The following is an 18,096-nucleotide window of genomic DNA, read 5'->3' on the forward strand; positions in this document are numbered from 1 at the left end:
ACTTCAGTCTGACTCGCTAATGCTAATTAGTCTCTCCGCACTCTTCTCTTTTTATTTGCATGAAGGAGGTCCCTCAAAATACATTCTAAGAGGGCAGGGGTGCACACAAAAGAGCAAAATATATATATATATATATATATATATATATATATATATATATATATATATATATATATAAATTCAATCACCATATTTACAGTTAATTAATCCTTTGATTAACCCTTCATTTCCCTCCTTTTTATCCTACGTTTGCTTTGAAAGTTTATCACCAAAAGAGTTTTCCGAAAGGCTTTATTCAGATGAATCATTAATTTGTCCACAAAAATAAAATGTAGGCATTATATGTATTTTCATAAACGTGAGGAGTTTTTAAGGAATAAGTCTGAAAGACGGAAGATCAAATCACCAATATCAGCAAGATCATCTAAGACACCATTATGGATATCATCGTTTCGTCCGACAAGCAAAAGGGTACATTTCACCCAATTTAGAATTTATAGGGGCTATAGCGACTGAGATAAGACAGTTAAGCTATGCGCGGATGCAGGGTATGCAACAACAACCACACAATGTAAAAATAGCTGTAAAAACAACTATAGAAACCAGGACAGAAAACTCTAGGTTTTTATATCTACCAAACATTTTGTCCCACCACTCAGTCCAGGCAGAGGTGTTCACACCTGAGTGCTCCTTCATCTCTTGTGAGTGCTCCTTCCACTGCTGTATTATTAGGGATTTAAGTGCAACAATGGACACCAAACAGCACAGACGCCACTCTTCTCAGCCAAGAGCATGTCAAGCGCGATGCAGTTTTGGAAAGTCATGAGCAATGTTCCCTCTAATTTTTCATGTATCTGGGCATACACACAAGCTCCCTGAGCAAACTGAGGACTACTGTGAGCAACATCAGATATGCACGCTTTATTTTTAAATAAGTAATTTGGTCCACTTAAAAAAAAGACAAAAATCTGAAAAATGGGATGTGTAAATGTTATACAGTATGTGAGAGTCCTGCTTTGGCCATGGGAAGAGTCCTGCTTTGGCCTGGCTGAGGGTCCTGTTCTGGAAGATATGAGACATATACACCTTTCAGACATAACATTTTGCTCACATTAAAACATTCACATTTTGCACAATGACTTGTGCTGTAGCTTGTGATGCAGTGCAAATTCCTGTAACACTTTGTCTGTAAAATATCTAATTACACAGTTTTTCTTGGCATTTCTACTACCCATAAATGATCTAATAATAACAACATTTAATGATTAATATCCATAAAGACAAAATCTTAATAACCTTCACTAGAATATGCACAAATCTTGACTTAAATTTTACCTTATTTTTCACGTCTGTCCTTCTCACTTCTCCAATGGTTGTACACTTTGTCCAGGTTGATGACAGCATTGATGCATTCCTTTTGATTGAAAGTAAAATATTGTCAATGAGAACTTTAACTTGTTCAGGGTCTGATTTTGTTTTGTTTGACAGCTCGTTCCTTTTCTCTCGGTCTTTGTACCAATCCCCTGTCCCATCTTGAGTCTTCGTACAGTTTCGACAGCTTTTAAATGACTTTTATACTGAACGTGACGCTTGAGATAGTCCAGCTTCCATTCAATCCACATTTTTCCCTCTGAAAACTCACTTGCTACTTTGGCATCGCTGCATGTTTTGCAGAGTAGACCTTTCTCACTTGAAAAAGAAAAAATCTCACCCAATTTCACCGCTTTTTCTTCAATTTGCACATACTCCGACAACCATTCCATCTTAAAAGAACTGCATTTCTTTTTTACTGTGGCTTGGTGAGTGGATGTGTCGCTGCCTGTTCGTTTCGCCATGATGCGGGGTTTGTATTAGCATCTATTAACCTGCTAGCTAACCTGCACGGCGCATATAGGCAGGGCCCAGACGCAAGCACCGTCAATGCCATGATTGGCTATTTGGCTTCGTACCGTAAGTGAACCGTATCGTATCATTGGCTGGACACCTGTCACTCACTGAGTGAGAAACAAAAAAACAATATTATTGGGCGAATTAATTAGATTAGATTAAGTCTAATATTAGATATTAATTAATACGTTATGTTGATGTTGTTTATGCGCTGGATAGATTTTCTTGTGCGCTGAGAATGTGCGGGCAGTGCGCGATTGCGCACGCGTGCAGCTTAGAGGGAACATTGGTCATGAGTGATGTAGCAGCCAATTGTTCTCTTATGGCAATAAAGCCAGATTCAGTGTAATTACCTAGTTTCTGTACATTATAGTGGATGTACGAGGAACGGCAATTGCATCAATGTAAGTTGGATTTCCGTCCTCCCAGGAAGCACGTCGCCTTCTGGAAAGCAGGAGGGGGAAGTCGAATGCTGAGGCTGCCAATTGTCTGTCCCTTTCTGTCGATGGAAATATAGACACGGGTAAAAGGAGTGACACTAGTGCACAGATGCCAGATATATTTTTTTAAGGAGTCATATAATTTGTTACTACCGCACCACCACCACACATCACTGCGTGACAGTAGTGGGCCTGTCTGGCGTAGGGTGTTCTTAAACCATGTGGAATTAAGCACTCCTACTTTATTAGCAGTTTCTCTAAGATTGATACAAGAAAAGTTGCCATTGCAATTTTAGTGGAGAAAACTGGTTTGTCTTTAGTGGCTTTAGTGATTAGTTAGATATTATTCCATGAAACACAAATTTTATTCGGTGTCACCTTAGTCATTACTTCTAGGAAGCAAATTTACGTAATATTCACTGGGATTACCTTGTAATATGCAACTATAGTTTGCTGCTTTGGCGGCTGTCTCCACTAATAAGAGCCAATTATTACCGGTTTGTGAAGCACCAGTGACTGTTAAAAATGTATCATCAACGGAGAGTTTCTTCTCCAATTTTATCAGGACCCCAGATGTGCGGTTTGTGGGAACTTGAACAGCTTCTACGGGATCTGAACAGATTTTTTGTTCTTGGATTGGGCTTTGTTGTTGCATGTCTAGTAGGATGCCATCCTGCAAAATGTCAGCCTGTGTCATGCAGTCAGTTAATCCCACAAAGGGTTTAGTTGCTGCGTGTGTGCGCGTGTCGTGCCAGCGTGCGTGTGTCAAGCGTGATATAACAGCGATTAGGTTGTCGGGTCTGTGGAACATTTAACTGTCCCTGCAAAAGGTTACCCCGTCTTCATACTTCAATGTTCCCTTTGGGTGTAGAAACTAGTGCTAGTCCTAGTCTGAGCAAGCCATCCCTCCTCAACAGATTTACATGGCAATTCGGCACTACCAAAATCGATAGTTTACAAGATTCTCCCAGGGGTCCTTTACACAAACAGGGTGTGTTACTGGCACCACGGAGAGTCGCCCCTTGGCTGTTCTAACGAATATTTTTTCGTTAGACAATGTTCTCTACAGGCAGTTTTACATGGACATGTGTCACAAAGGAAAGTCATTGGCTTTCCATTCAGTATTAGCTCTATTTCAGTTTTGGCTCTGTCCAATGCGAGAATTTCTTGTAAATTTGATTTAATGTCTGGTTCTTGTGCATCAATTTCTTGATGGGGAGATGGCTGCTCTCGTCATGCGTTGTTAGGTGACACGAGGCTGTCCTTTGTTTCCAAACCACCAACAAATAATGGATTTTTTGTCAAACTTAGTGTCCCTTCTATCAAGTCCACGTCTGCCACCCCTTCCCATTCTTCTACCTCTTCCCCTTCCTCCTTCTCGACCGTAAAAATGATCATCAATGTTTCTAGCCAAGGCTCCATAAACTTCCCCATTTGTGTATCTGTCAGAAAGGTGTCAGTTTTCTTTTTCTTACTGTGTAACACTCTTTCTGCATGCAATGCTTGGTTAATATATTGTTCCAAGCTACCCGTTGGTTTGTCAACCCAATGTTTCTCAATCCACTGTTTTATGGAATTATTTGAATGAGCATTTTTTTATTGCTCTTTATACACCCTGCCTGGAGCATGATCTTCAGAGATGCTGCTGTTTGCTTTAAAACATGCAGTCATTCTGTTTTTATAATCTTCAAATGGATCATTATCTTTTTGTGCCGCCCTTCTAATTGCTGTGTAATTTACTCTTTGTTTAAATTTTGCTCTAGTATGCTCCACAAAGCCGTACACTTGATGGTCGAGTTCTTGGCTGTCATGGACTAAAACAGCCCGACCTTCTTTTGGTTCCCAATTTCCCCTAATACTGTGCCAATCACCTTTCAGGGCTTTCATCCAGACTTGCTGGCCCTCCACACTATTTAGGTGATAAGACCTCCTAAGGTCTTCAATTTGTTGTAAAAATGTATTAACATCAGTTCTGTGAGGTGTGATGCCTCCTACGGCCTTTTTCACATCCTCTGGAGTCCATGTTCTATGGACTAAAATAGTAGGTGAGTCTTCTTGAATATTTGGATTTGCAACTTCTATCATGGGAAATGTTTATTGTACATCTTCCTCCCATGGGGTAGATTTTGTTGCGACGGGTAAGAAAACTTTTCCCATTTTCTTTGAGAACTCCACTGCCAAATCTCTCTTTCCCCTTGTGGCCATAGGATGGTCTTCCCCATGTGTGAGGTCTGTGGAAGGAGGGAGAAGCAGGTAAAGGAGATGGGGGGGGGGGGGGGGTGGGGGAGAGGAGGATACTATGTTATTATATTACGATGTTGTGTAAAGTGCTGTGGGGGTGAATTGAGGTGATGAGTGGGAGGCTGTGTGGTGGTGAGGATATTTGTGGTTCTTGTGATTGACCTTTTGTCACTTCCCTTTCCCCCCCGTCTTAACTCCCACTGGCCCTGTTTCGTCATCCTTTTTTTGTGAAACATTACTGTTTCACAAAAATGTATCGCTCGGTCAACTTCTGTTTGTCTCGATTTATCACCACTTCGCTTTTCCGCCATAAACATCCAAAACTCTGTATCGTCATACCCATCTTTTTGCATTTTCTTGTTGTTATTTTTCCGCTTTATCTTAATTTTACCCTGCAGGTCAAATATCTTTTGTGTCTTAAGCTGGCCAGCATAGTTGTATTTTGTTATCCACAAATTTAGATATTCTATTTTGGAGGGACATCGATTTTCTACAAACTTCCAATCTTTACATGTTAGCGTTTGCTGCGGATGCTTTGTGTCAACTTTTTGCTGTTTGTTTTACCCATGTTAAAGCCAGCAGTTCACCTTGGGTGACTATGCCGACTTTTACAATTACTTTGTCTGAGGTAATTCTCAAACTTTTACCACAAGTGGCGGATAATTCTTGCCTCTGCTTCCCAAGACAGTTTGTCACTATAATGTCCTGTTCAAATGAGGTAGCAAACCTCCAATCACACTTTACACATGCACACATTCGTTTTTCACGGAGTTTAAGTGCATACAGGACACTGTCACCCTTTTTACAGTTTTATAGACTTATCTGTCTTTACACGGAGTTTAAGTACGCTACAGTCTCCCTTTTCACAGTTTTATAGACTACTACTCTGTCTACCTAATAGGGACTACTATTCTTAGGGTTTTCTTACTGCCGCCATCACCTAGACTCACATTTCACTCATTCCTCACGAGTGTGTGAGTTTCATACTCACCAGAGATGTCTTCACTCCTTCGGGCTTCCCGTCAACCCTCGATCTCCAGACGCAGAGCCGAGGCCCAGGGTCCCGGAAAGGTTTTTTTTGTGCCACGGCCGTGGTCTTTCACCCAGACGTCGACTCAGCCTCTGGAAACGGCTCTCAAAGAACCAATTTAAATGTCAGGTTCAATAAGCTGACATTCATAGAAACGACACAACACAATGAAGGAGAGAAGACACCTTTGTACCTTTTCACAAGCTTGCGAGGAGAACGGAGAAGAACTGCACCATACAATTCGTTGCTATGTTCCAAAACAGTCTCTCCGCACTCTTCTCCTTTTATTTGCATCAAGGAGGTCCCTCAAAATACATTCTAAAAGGGAGGGGTACACACAATAGAGCAATATCACACTATCTTAAATCAACACATTTAATAACCTGGGTGTGGATGTTTTTTCATGACGTCTTTGCATGACTGTGGAAAATTTATGATTTCGTGTTAAGACTTTTGCAATCATCAGCAGGTACGTGAAAAACATCTTGCGGTTGGATGTTTTTCTCTTGACAAGAGTCCCTTTCTTGCTGCTCAGCTGCAGGTGTTTCCTCATTTCATAGTCAAAGCAGTTTCATGATGGCAAATTATTCCAAATGTATGACAATCATATAAATTCAATCACCATATTTACAGTTAATTAATCCTTTGATTAACCCTTAAGAAGTCTAGGAGTGAGCTAGTGTACGTCTGTCTTGTGTCTTGGGGTGAACAGTTTTGCTCTTCTTAAGCCGTGAAGTTTCTTTTGTTCAGCAATTCCATAATATAGCTCACGTAACATAATTTTATTTTTCTGGCTCCATAACCAGAAGTCACGTCTCATCTGTGCATCATGTTGGGGCTTACAAAATATATGCATCCATCAATCAATTATCCAAATCGCTTATCCTCACGTGGTTCGCATAGGTGTCACAGTTTTTGTATTTGACCCGTACCGTCTTGATTCCGACATCACGGTTCGGTGCATACAGTCATGCGACAAATACGAGACTTCATTACAGTATGTGTACTGCAAACTAGGTGGTAGTGCACCTAAAGATTGCCATCCGGCAGTGGACAAAAACACGAAGGAAAAAAAATGGTGTCATGGCGACTTCAGATGAAAAAGAGTAGACTAAAACTTCATTTAAAACTCATGTGTAGGAAAATTTAGGTTTCCGTGTGAAGTACAACAGCATTGGCATGCGAGTGGTAGATCGGAAAATGACAGTGTGTCGGCTTTGTTTGACAGTCCGGTACGTCCACGGACACGTCAAACATTCCTTGATTCTAATGCGTAACAGTCCAACAACTTATCCCTACTGTTTAACTTTTTAAGAAGGATTGGATAGAATAGGTACTTTATTAATCCCCAAATGGGAAATTTAAGGTGTCTGTTCGCAAAAAGTACATCCACACTAGGGCTGAACGATTGCGATTTTTCTGACAAATATTGTGATTGATTCAATTTACAATTTTCTTCAAATTTTAGTACAATATTCACAATGTACAGGAACATTTACAAGCATGACAGAAAATGACATACTATCAAAATATTAAAATACATTACTCTCATAATGCAAGGACAATAAGGAGGTTTTGTTGAGGGATGCAGTCCTTTTTTAGGGTTTTTAGAATGGGTTAAGTTGAGGCAAGACCTATTGTACTACTTGCCGTCATGTTTAAAGTTGAAATTATGTGTAATAGTCTATGTAAACCCCCAAAAAACCAACAACAACGTTTTTCCTTACAGTACATGTTCTTTGTAAATAAATATAAGATATTTAAATATCATCCCCATATCACCATGTTTTTGCTCCAGACTTATTTTCTTCAAACAGAGATTGGGGCTTAGTGATATGGCCTGAAATTCATATTATGGTATTTTTACTGAATCTTTTGTTTTTTTACAGTAATAGTGAGTGTAAAAATCATAATGGGGTTATTTCTGATTGGGTTATTTAAATTTGAAAAGATAAATATTTCATGTTAAAAAGGGTCAAAGTATCATTCATTCTTCTCTCTGCTTTCCATTCAAATCTTGCCTTTTTTATTAAAGCTGCCAAATAAAATTTTTTTTTAATCAGATTAATGACATCTTAGAATTTTTATTAATCGTGATTAATCACTTAATTACAAAGGTTTTTATCAAAAAAAAAATTGCACGCCAAATTTAAAGAGCACCTGTGATGTTATTTCTTCCATCCATCCTTTAACTACCCCTTATATGGGGGGGGTCTGGTCATGGGGGTATCAGCTTCAGCAGGGAAGCTTAGACTTCCCTGTCCCCAGCCACTTTAACAAGCTCTTCCGGCGAGATACCATAAGTTAAGTTTCCATCCATCCATTTACTATCGCTTCGGTTAGGTCGCGAGGGCAGCAGCTTTAGGAGGGAAACCCAGACTTCCCTTTCCGCAGCCACTTCAACCAGCTCCTCTGGCGGAATCCCAAGGCGTTCCTAGGCCAGCCGAGAGACAAAGTCTAGTTTTGGACACTCTGGTGAAAAGAGCGGCAGGACTGTCAACTGATCACCACCTGGTGGTGTGTTGGCTACGATGGCGGGGGGAAGATGCCAGTCAGATCTGGTAAACCCAAACGTATTGTGAGGGTTTACTGGGAATGTCTGGCAGAATCCCCTGTCAGAAAGAGTTTCAACGCCCACCTCCGGCAGAACTTCTCCTTTGTCCCGGGGAAGGTGGGGGCCGATCGGAGCTGTGGCCGTAAGGTGGCGGCAATCCTCGAACCTAAGGGATGCCATCAAGCGCTCTCCAGCACACCCTTCAAGGACTACTATCATTACTCTGAACTGCTGTTTGGTGCATATGCACAAACAACAGTCAGGACCTGTCCCCCCACCCAAAAGCGAAGGGAGGCTACACTCTCGTGTACCGGGTTGAACCCCAACGTACAGGCACCAAGCCGGGGGGCAGTAAGTATGCCAACACCTGCTCTGCGCCTCTCACCGTGGGCAATTCCAGAGTGGAAGAGAATCCAACCCTCTCTAGAGAGGATTGGTACCAAAGCCCAAGCCGTGTGTGGGAAGGGGGACCCACGTTGCCTTTTTGGGCTGGGCCCCATGGGTGCAGGCCCGGCCACCAGGCGCTTGCCAATGAGCCCCACCTCCGGGCCTGGATCCAGAGGAGGGCCCCGGTGACCCGCGTCCGGGCAAGGGAAACGTCTGTCCATATGTTGTGTTTATCATAAGGGGTCTTTAAGCTGTGCTTTGTCTCGCCCCTCACCTAGGACCATGGGTGACTGCCAAGGGCATGAAGCCCCAGACAACATAGTTCCTAGGATCATTGGGACACACAAACTCCCCCACCACTGTAAGGTGCCGGCTCATGGTGGAGGAGTTTCCATCCACTTGTTTCGAATTTTCTAGGCAAATTTACTGAAAATGCGCAAAACATTACCCGTTTCCATCTGTTCTTCTTTTGCAAATATTGAGAGGGGACTCCGCCGCTATAGGTGGTGGTAGAGAAATGTGATCCACTAGTAATTTAAAAGAACAAGACGACAACCAGGAAGTGACTGCGCTGTACGATGAGTTTGCTTTTGAAAATCTTAATAAACCGTAGCGTTTCTTTGCTGTTTTTCATCTAAAATAGCGTTAATATACGTTTCTTAAATTAATTCCAAAAAGATTTCTGTTTCGTCGTTCCTTTCCAACATACATTACTTAAACGTCCGTTATTGAATGGAGGGGGTGGGGGTCAATTTTGCATCACGAAACTGCACATAAAAAAAACAACCTCAGACTCCATTACCACCGGGCTCTATTTTTCTGTTCGTATCACTGCGCGGCGCACTGCATCCAGCTGACAGACGCGCACAAACCAAGTTGTTTTGAAGTGTTTACCTGATGCGAGAGAGCTAATAAAGAGCGAGAGCCATTAGTATATAATGTTACGATTGTATAAACCAGGGGTGCTCAAGTTCGGTCCTCGAGAGCCCCAGCCTGTTTTCATTTTTATTTTTTATTTTTTAAGAGCTCAGTATTGTTCATTCGGAAATGTCATCATCATTGCTCTTTTATTATTATTATTTTTTTTATATATATATATATATATATTATTATTTATTTTATTTTTATTTATTTTTTTGTGTGTGTGTGGGTGAGAATGTGTATGTGCGTGCGTGCGTGCGTGCGTGTATTTGTTAGCTCACCAGAAAACCTATTAGAAAAAATCTCATACCGTTCACCTAAACCGAACACCAGGAGACCCGAGGGGACCAAAGAAAACCAAGGAAGGTGAAATCCAGCACCGACCAGACACCCCCCACCAGAACTCCTCCCCAGCCCAAGAAACATCCAGACCCCAACAAATCCAAAAAACATAAAATCAGGGAGGCCTCAAGAGACCAAAGGAGAGACCGAGAAAAGGAAGGAAGGACAGACGAAGCCGCGTGAGATCCGCAGACACCAGCCTCCACCGATTCAATAACCTGAGGAGGAAACAGATTGTGTCTGAGTTTCGGTAGATGCTGGTGTGGTGGATCTGGCATGCATGAAAATCTCCACCAAAGAGGGGAGCCGTCGACCCCCGCCGGAACAGAGCGAGCGCAACACCTCAGGGCCCCCCAGGCCGTGGCAGCGCCAAAAGACGACCCCCGGGCCCCGCCAGGGCCACCGGCCGGAGAGCAAACCCAGGAGCAGGAGCGCCCCCCGCCCCAACACGGCCCGCGCCCCCGGCCCAACGCAGCAGGACGGGGCACTGCAGGCCCACCAGGCACCCCACCGGCCCCCAACCCCCGCACCCCCCACGACCCCCCACCCCCATCCACCCCCGCCACCCACCCCAACCCAGCCCCAGCCGCCCCCACGTCCCCAATCCCCCAGACACCCCAGCACCCCCCCACCCCGCAACCCCCACCACCGCCCCCCCCCAACAAAGCCGCCCCCCCCCCCGACCCGACACGGACAGGGGACCGCAGCACTGCTCTATACTGCGGCCCCCAACCGATGGCACCCACACAAGCCCCCCCCCCCCCCCACAAGTTGTGTGGTGTATTAAAATTGGAGGGGAGTTGTAGGGTGAAGACGGTGTTTCCACCCTACCCCACCCCCCAAAGTGTGTTATGTGCCCTATATGTCTATAAAAGTGTATTGTGCAAACCTAGTGTAGTGAGTTAAGAGGAGTGACCAGCGGGGCCCTCCCCAACCGGGCGGGGGCAGGAGGCGCACCGGCCCACCAAGCCCCCACCCACCCCACCAGGACCCCGGCGGGCATATGGGACCCGTCCGGCGGGGCGATAGGGCTCGCCCCCCGGATACTGGGTCCCGCCCGAGGTGCCAGGACGCCCACTGGAGCGGGGCGGGCACGACACCAAACCCCAGCCACCCCCGCCGGCCCCCGTAGCACCGAGACCCGGGCCATGGATGGAGCCCCCGGCCCAGGGGAGGGGAAGGAAGGCGTACCGGGGAGGGGGAAGGGAGGGGGGAAGGGGACGACAAGAAGGGCAGGGGGCAGCGGCAGGGACGCAAGGAGAGGGGGAGAGGAGGAGGAAGGGTGACGAGGGAGAGGGGACAGGGAGGCGGAGGACGGGCGGGGAGAGGCGAGGAGGGAGAGGCAGCAAGGGGGAGGAAGGGGGAGGGGAGAGGGAACCACCGGGCACCCCGGCGGCCCACAGGCCCCGAACCGCGTCGCCGGGCCCAGAGCGACGGACCGCGCCGGAACGGCGCCGCCCCCGACACCACGGAAAGCCCCGCAACGCAGCACCCCCCAAGAGACCCAGGGAACGGCCAAGACGCAGCCGCCACCCAGCAGCCAACAGAGGGGCAGACCCGCCCACGCCCAGCCAGGGGGGACAGCACCCAGAGAATTAACCCACTGGCATGCCGTGAATCCGAATATCAACCCCTGGTGCCCATCGGAGGTGAATCCGCTCGATCCCGCTGGCAGCAGCCGGGTTCCTGACTATAGAAACACAACCATTAGTTACAAATTGCCTAATACAGAAACATCAATGCAAGTTATAACGCTGCTGTGGCTCTCGCTAACAGGCAGAATTAAAATCCAAGTTTAGGTTAAAAAATTCTATATACGTAGACCATGTTTCTTTAAATTTTGACATTTGGTTTTTATTTGAGGCAGATATTTTTTCCATTAAAATATGATTTATGAGGAGGTTAGACCATTGGTCGATATTCAAAGTTTGTTTATTTTTCCAGTTAACAAGAATTGTTTTTTTTGCGATAGTAAGGGCTACAAGTATAGATTGAAATTGTTTATGTGGTAAGTCAATTGTTGTTAAGTCACCTAGCAAACACAAGTTTGGAGAGAACGGTATCCTACAGTCCAAGACAGCGGAAAGTTTTTCTAAGACTTTAGTCCAGAAACACATAACCGGAGTACATAACCATAAAGCATGAAAATAAGTGTCTGTAGTGTTTTGTAAACACTGGAGACAAATGTCGGAGTCTGAGAGTCCCATTTTCTTCATCATATATTGAGTAATGTATGTTCTGTGAATAATTTTATATTGGATAAGTTGTAAATTTGTGTGTTTTGTCATTTTAAAAACGTTTTCACAAACTTGAATCCAAAAGACAGATTCCGGAGCTATAGACAAGTCTGTTTCCCATTTTGAGATGGGTAAAGACGTTTTATCAGTATATGAAAGTAACTTATATATTTTTGAGAGTTTTTTTGTTGTTGTCGGAGAAAGCTTGGTAATATCTTTAGCTAAAACAGGCGGTTGGAGCGTACCCTGGAGTGTTGGAATTTGTTTCTTTATCATACTTTTAACTTGCAAATAATGTAAAAAGTTTCCGTTTTTTATTTTATATTTTTGGAGCAAGGATGTATATGATATAAACATATTATCTGAGAAGAGATGGTGGAGATGTGTAATTCCTTTCTGCTCCCACACATTCAAATAAAACGATTGGTTGTTAATTTGAAAGTCGGGGTTATGCCATAGGGGAGAAAGCCCGCTGGGCTCCACTTGGGCTTTTGTCATTTCTAGTGCCTTCCACCAGGCAGTCAGGGTGGCGGAAATCATTGGATTTTTAAAGCAGTTATGTCGCTTAATCGATGTTGTAATAAAGAGTAAATCTAGGAGTCTGAGGTTATTACAATCCTTCTGTTCTAGTTCCAGCCAACAGTTAGTATCTCTATTGGGTTGTGCCCATAAAATAATATATTGTAGCTGGTTGGCTATATAATAGTGCATAAAATTTGGTGCCTCTAGACCTCCTTTGGATTTATTTTTCTGAAGAGTAGATAGAATAATCTTTGCTTCTTTTTTTTTTCCAGTAAAATTTTGTAACGGCTGAGTCCAACAACTGGAACCAGTTAGCCGTAGGTTTAAATGGAATCATTGAGAAAAAATAGTTTATTTTGGGTAAAACTTTCATTTTAATAGTGGCTATTCGTCCTATTAGAGAAATAGGAAGATTATTCCAGCGCTCCAAGTCACTATAAATGCTATCCAGAAGTGGAGTGAAATTTAAATTAACTAAATCAGTTAATTTAGGTGAGATTTTTATGCCTAAGTATTTTAAATTACCTATAGGAAATGAGTAGTATGGGTCCTAGCTTGCAGGGTTCCATGAATTTTCTGTAATAGGTAGAAGTGTTGATTTTGTCCAGTTAATAGAATAGTCTGATAACTGTGAGAATTTAGTTATTAAGTTAAATACTTCCCCTAACGAAATAGCAGGCTTTTCTAAATAAAGTAAAATATCATCGGCATATAGATTAATTTTATGTTCTGTTACCCCAGAGTGAATTCCTTGAATCATTCTTTCCTGGCGTATGGCTAATGCAAGCGGTTCAATAAATATTGCAAATAATAAAGGCGACAGTGGGCATCCCTGTCTTGTGCCTCTCTGTAGAGTAAAACTCTTAGATATAATCCCATTAGTAGTAACAGTAGCTTTAGGAGAATCATATAATACTGACACCCAGTGAATAAATGACTTCCCAAAGCCAAATTTATTTAAAACAGCAAAGAGGAAGGACCAGTTAACTTTATCAAAAGCTTTTTCTGCATCCAATGATATAATAACTGCCTTTTTATCATGCCGCTGTGACATACTAATAAGGTTAAAGAGCCTTCTAATATTATTAGTAGAGTGACGCTCTTTAATAAAGCCTGTTTGGTCGCTATGAATGATTGTCGGGATTACTGTTTCTAATCTAGATGTAAAAGCCTTAGTGATAATTTTAATATCAGTGTTAATTAGTGAAATCGGACGGTAACTTGATGGAAGGGTGGGGTCTTTTTCTGGCTTTAATAAAAGTTTAATTGCTGCTGTATTCATGTGTGGGCGTATGTGACCATTAGTTTTAATTTCTGTTACTACTCTTAAGAATAGTGGAGCAAGCATTGACCAGAAGTGCTTTAAAAATATAGCCGGATAACCATCCGGGCCGGGTGCTTTGCCATTTGGCATACTATCTAGAGCACTGTACAACTCGTTTATAGTAAGTGGTGCATCTAACATATCTTTATATTCAGTAGTTACCTGAGGTATATTTAAGCTACTGAGGAATGCCTCAATATGCTCTGGGTTAGGTTTATTAGTTTCTGAGTATAGGTTGTGATAATAATTATAAAAAATTTGATTAATTTCTTCTGGTGATTGTGTACATTCACCAGTTGTCCCTTTAATAGCCGTTATAAGCGATTTTTCCCGATTACGTTGAAGTTGGTTTGCAAGAAATTTACCTGATTTGTTATTATATTCAAAGTTGTTGTATCTCAATTGTTGTATTATAAACTCTGTCTTTTTAGTTAACGTATCGTCTAACTGTATTTTTGTATTTTGTAAGTCAGTCCATATTTGGTTATTTGGGTTTATTGCGTACTCATCCGTCAGTTGTTTAATTTTATCTTCCAAGTCTTTTTCTAATTTTTGATCCTGTTTCTTTTTATAAGATGAATATGATATAATTTTACCTCTAATTACTGCTTTCCCAGCTTCCCAGAGAAGAGCTGGAGATAGGTCTGCAGAGTCATTTATTTCCAAAAAGTCTGCCCATTCTTTTCTTATAATTTTGTCAAATTCTGCGTCGTTTAGTAGTGAGATGTTAAAACGCCATGTAGGTGGTGGTTTAAAGGTATAATCAACTTGTAGGGAAAGGGAGACTGGTGCATGGTCGCTAATAATAATAGGATGTATTTTTGTAACGGTTTTATCAGCAATAGAATTATTTGTAAGAAAAAAATCAATTCTTGAAAAGGACCGGTGCACAGCGGAAAAGAAGGTAAATTCCTTCTTATTTGGGTTTTTAAGTCTCCAGCTGTCGACGAGGCCAAAGTCATCCATATATTCCCCTATTACTTTTGTAGATTGTGATCGCCTTATACATGTTGTTTTATTAGAACGATCTATTAATGGATTTAAGGTTGTGTTAATGTCTCCTCCAATAATAATAGTAGAGTTCGCTGCTAATTCAAACAGCTTAGAGAAAAATTCATGGAAAAAAGCCGGATCATCATTATTAGGGGCATATAAATTACCGAATGTATATATTTTATTAAATATAGTCACCTGAATAATAATGTATCGGCCCTCTGGGTCTATTATTGTATTATTTAGAGTAAAGAGTAAATTCTTATGTATGAGTATACAGACTCCCCTTTGTCTACTGTTATAAGGGGCAGAGTACGCTTGGCTAAAATTTTTATCAATAAGTAATTTTTCTTCAGATTTTTGTAGGTGGGTTTCTTGTAGGAGGCAAATATCTGCTTTTAGTTTTAAGAGATGGTCTAAAGTTTTTATTCTTTTTGCCTGTGAGCGAGCGCCACAAACATACCAGGAAACCAGAACTAATTTATGCATACAAATAATATAAACTCAGTCCTATGTATATATCTGTATAGGCCATTTGCCACCACTGGCATGTTATAGGATAGAATCAAAGTGGTTAGGTGATTTATATAGTTTGTATAAAATATGAGGTAACGTATAAGGTAACGTGTAAGGTAACGTGTAAGGTAACGTGTAAGGTAACGTGTAAGGTAACGTGTAAGGTAACGTGTAAGTAAATAAAACAGTGCAAAAACGAGTAGGGAGGTGAAAGTGAAGGAAATTAACAGGGGATTAAACATAACAATACACCAGTAACCCAAGCGAGAGATTTTTTTTTTTTATTTAAATATATTTTAGATATAGTTGTGTATTAATATTATATTTATAATATAGCCTAAACATAATAAGTATTCATATTTTTGGTTTTATAACCACATATACAGTATATGTATACACCTAGTAATCAAACTAAGTTTAGTTCCACCAATGCTAATTAGAATAGCCAGGGAGTGGAATTGGGGTTCCGGAATAGTTGGCCATCGATATATAACTTATCAACGGCTATCGTAGTCCGTTTACCCTCCTGCCTATTTTGTTTCATTATAGGAAACAGTACCTTTCGCCGCTCATTGATCTCTCTCGGGAATTGATCATTCATTCCAAATGAGGTCCCTTTAAGCTCCCGTCCTTTACTTTTAACAAATAATTTCTGTTTAAAATGCTCAAACTTGGCAATAATAGGACGGGGTTTGTTGCCTCTACGGGCTCCAAGCCGATGTACCCGGTCAAAAGAGATGTTATTTACCGTCTCCTGAGGAATTTTTAATGAATTCGTCATAATTTTTTTTATCTCAACCTCTGGGTTATCAGAGGTATTCTCAGATATACCTGAGAATATTAAATTCTCCCGCATACTACGGGATTGGACATCTAAAACTGTTTCTTTTAGCGTTTTATTCCCTTTTTTCATAGTTTCCAGCTCGGCTGAAACAGCCGTGAGTGTAGAATGTAGCTCGGCATTTTCCTGTTTAAGGACACTTACCTGCTGACTGACGAATTCCAGGCTTACCTTTAATTCTTTGACGTCCTCGAGGATGAGGCCGAGGACGTCAAGTTTTTTATTTATGGACTCCAGCACACTGACCGAAACCCAGCCTGTTTTCAATGTTTTTCTCCACTAACACACCTGATTCATGATCAGGATCGTTATCAGGCTTCTGCAAAGCTTGCTGATTAGCTGATCATTAGATTCAGCTGTGCTGCAGGAGGGAAACATGGAAAACAGGCTGGATATGGGCTCTCAAGGCCTGAACTTGAACCTGGTATAAACTTTATTAGCTTGTATAACTAAGGTGTGTTTCTGTTCTGTTTTGTACTCTTGTGTCCGAGTATTTGTGAACGCATCGCACGTCTCGCGGTGGAAAGGGACTCATCCATACACTGTTGGTAACGTGTGCTAATTCGGCTTGCGATTAAAGTTTCTTGTGTTTGCCGTTGGCTGCGGCCAGCAGTAGCCAGTTGTGTGAAGACAAATAAAAAGGTGAGATTACCAACCACGTCTGCTGGCAGCGTTCATGTGACACGTCAAACTTTATTATATTGTTCTATATGTAAAAATGGTGCAGACTCATGATTTCCCAGGCTGTACCAATAAAAAATTCCCTGAATCTCCGCACACTTTTTACAGCTTTCCGGGCACTTCAAACAATTGGATCGCGACAAAGTTGCATGCAATGCTAACGGCCACATTAAACGCAAGCTAATAGCACACTCGTTGCACACTGGAATGGGAAAAGCAAACTTATGGAAGAGGTCTTCCGGTACTCGTCGCAAAATCATGGTGTTTGAGCAGTGCCAAGTGCTAACGGTGCTGTTTTCTTTCGATTCAGTCACCAAATGAACGGGGTTTTATCGCATGTCCTGTCACGAGTCTGTGTGCACTCTTCCACTCACAATAATTTTCAGGTTGCCATCCGGGCGAATGGTACCATAAACTGAGTTTGCCCGACGCGGTTTTTAGTCGCCATTGGCGAGCGCTAAAGGTCAGTCCTGGTCGTAACTGGGGGTGTGCTCCAAAAAATTGATATGGCAATATATAGTTGCGGTCCTCTTTACGATACACGTATCTATACGCAGGTGTCTGTATAAATATTGCACATTAATTTGTAAATGGGCAGTTAACCACTCGCTGCTTGCAGGGCTGTGCGGCAGCAGCCTCTGAAGTTAATTGCTTCAATTAAGTGTGTGTGCAAACTTGTAGAGAATAGAGACACTGGTGCCTTGTAGACAGTTCACTTAAAAAATATATATATATATACATATGTAAGTGTCCCACAAATTCAAGTCTGTTCTAAAAATAGCTCACCAGAAATTGGACACTGTCTTGCTAAGAAAAATTAAAACAGAGGAAGACTATCAACATTTATATATTTATTTATTTATTTAAACTCAAAGGTGAATGACGCAACGTTGACGTGATACAATAACCATATTTTTCACTCACATATGTTTTAAGAATTATTTAATGGGCAGGAAGCACTACTGTAGCACAATGGCTGTTGCCCCTATTTTCTTGTAGAGTGAAATAATGATCAGGGATTCGGGACCGAAACTTTAAGCTTTCTCCCTGCCAGGCACGTGCACGCGCTCAGTTTCGCTGCGCGGAAGCGTTGGGACGGCGGAAGTGTTTGGGAGTGTTTCTACGAGTCCGTGGGAAAAGACAAGCGTGTGCCACAGCGGATATAAAAGTGTGTCAAAAT

The 18,096-nt window shown here is 42.2% G+C and overlaps 1 protein-coding gene across 1 annotated transcript in view; it reads left to right on the forward strand.

Annotated features, from left to right (window-relative positions):
* rad51 (RAD51 recombinase) overlaps positions 1–18,096 on the forward strand; it is an 80,068-nt gene that overhangs the window by 39,904 nt on the left and 22,068 nt on the right. The gene's annotated exons all lie outside the window — the stretch shown is intronic.

This window comes from Leptonotus elevatus, chromosome 18 (genome assembly GCF_054856555.1).
Source record: "Leptonotus elevatus isolate MCC_2025b chromosome 18, RoL_Lele_1.0, whole genome shotgun sequence".
Taxonomy (NCBI): Eukaryota; Metazoa; Chordata; class Actinopteri; order Syngnathiformes; family Syngnathidae; genus Leptonotus; species Leptonotus elevatus.